This window comes from Limulus polyphemus, unplaced genomic scaffold (assembly GCF_000517525.1).
Source record: "Limulus polyphemus unplaced genomic scaffold, Limulus_polyphemus-2.1.2 Scaffold99, whole genome shotgun sequence".
In the NCBI taxonomy this organism is placed as follows: Eukaryota; Metazoa; Arthropoda; class Merostomata; order Xiphosura; family Limulidae; genus Limulus; species Limulus polyphemus.
Window position 1 is genome coordinate 1,128,680 of NW_013665709.1, and position 2,501 is coordinate 1,131,180.

A 2,501-nucleotide genomic window follows, 5' to 3' on the forward strand; every position below is an offset into this window, starting at 1 on the left:
GTGTGTTATTCCTCACCATGGATGCTTAACAAAACATATAATAGGGCGGAAACAAACTGTTCAAAACATGATGTAAACAAATAACACCTTATTAAAAAAATGAAACAATACAACAAAGTTTCAATACATTTTCAAAGAATGCAATCACCTCTACATTGATGAAATTGGACGAGGACTCAATACACGCATAATTGTTTGTTTGTTGGTAAGCACAAAGCTACACAATGGGCTATCTGTGCTGTAACCACCACAGGTGCGAATCCGGGGTTTTAGCATTATAAGGCGTCAAACTTACCGACGAGCCAGTATAGGCCACACGCATATACAAGAAAGCAAAAAAATCTCTTATATTTTTGAGCAATGTTCGTCAGCAAGACATAGATTCAATGAAACCTATTTCTGAATTCCAGATGAAGAAGAAAGTGTCAAAAAAAGAAAAATTAAATAAGTGTTATTCATTAAAAAATAAATCAAGCATCAATAAAAACTATAGGAACGAACTCGTATTTATTTTAACTAAAATTTAATTGTAAGTTTTCTTGGTGTTTACTGTGTATTTGATGTCCCGGATTTTCATTGTGTAATCATGTACTAAATTATTGCTGTACGTGCTACGGAAACGTTGCACATAGTTTTTTAAATTTAATTTTATCTACTTGAAGCTGTTGAGTTTACGTACGCGGAATCCATTTCTCATAGTGTTTATATGTTGGTGACATAACACTTTTCGGAGTTCATACATCAACTATGATAACAAGATAATTTGTTTATTTGTAATTAAGCACAAAGCTACACAATGGGCTATCTGTGCTCTGCCCACCACGGGTATCGAAACCCGGATTCTAGCGTTGTAAGTCCGCAGACTACTGGGGGGCAACAAGATAATTAAAAATTGTTAATTTAAAAAGGGGAAATAGGTATCATCAAGAAAGTTGGAAATAGTGTCTACATCATTTTCTCAAGCTACAAATATTTATTTTGAGTCCACTAAAATTGATAAGTACTGTAGACGTGGAGTCAAAATAGGGATTTATAGCTTGAGAAAATAATATAGAGTATAGACAATCTTTCCAGCCCAGTTTGTTTACATTTTTTTAGAGTCCCTATTTGTAGGCTTGAAAATAACGCGTTTTGATTCAACTTGTTCCTGTATTTTTTTGACGATCCCCATTCCCTCTTTTAAATTAACAGTTTTTACTAATTTTGTTTCTTAAGTTTTTTATGTCCGTTTATGGAGAATAAATGCTAAGCTACATACGTGCATATTCATTCAGTTGAATGTTACATATTTTTCAACAGTTTACTGCTGCATTGGCTTTTTTTCACCCAACCATTATTTACTGGGCTAGGTGGTTTGGTGCCTGAGGTTTCGTGTAAACATGCGTTTAACAAGTGTCGAGTACAAAGTAAGCCGCTAACAACATCATAGCATATATTATGTACTTACAGATACGTAAATAAACTTTCAATGAAAAATAATCAACTTTTTAAATAGGTCATGGACTTTTGCAGCGTTTCATATAGTATACCTGTTTAGGTTTTGGTGCAGTATACTTAGCCAATTTTGCTGTAGGTTTGTGAAACAAAAATACAAGTAATAGTAATAAAATAAAACTAACAATTTCAGCGAAGTACGAAAATCAGTAGAATAAATCACTACTCACAAGAGTAGAGAAATTTACTATGATAATCGTCTACTGTTAGAAAACTCACTCAAGTAGTCGTAGAAACACAACAGCGAACTCGGGAAATGATAAATCCTCAACGTGGCAGTTTCTAATTAATATGCTGTAAGTTGCACAAATTATTTTCCAATTAATGCGCATTAGTAAAACACCAGATTTTTTCAATGGCGGAAAGTGAAGGACTTAGAGAAATTCTTCAGGACGAAAAAAACGAAGGCGCTTGAATTGATTCTAAAACTACCCTATGACATTCTCAATACTCTATTTATTGCTATTGTCCAAGTTTGAGCAAAATATTTGTAGCCATTTTCCTGTAGCGGCTTGTAAAACTATAATCAACAATAATAAGGCTAGATACACTGTTATAAATAAACACATTGTTTACTCTAATAAAACGAAATATTTCCCGACTAGTATAAAACGTGCTAGCAGACTAAAGATACGTGCTAGAACGCTATGTTCTACTGTATAACATATTATCAGACTAAAGATACGTGCTAGAACGCTATGTTCTATTGTACAACACATTATCAGACTAAAGATACGTGCTAGAACGCTATGTTCTATTGTACAACACATTATCAGACTAAAGATACGTGCTAGAACGCTATGTTCTACAGTATAACATATTATCAGACTAAAGATACGTGCTAAAACGCTATGTTCTACTGTACAACACAATATCAGACTAAAGATACGTGCTAGAACGCTATGTTCTACTGTATAACATATTATCAGACTAAAGATACGTGCTAGAACGCTATGTTCTATTGTACAACACATTATCAGACTAAAGATACGTGCTAGAACGCCATG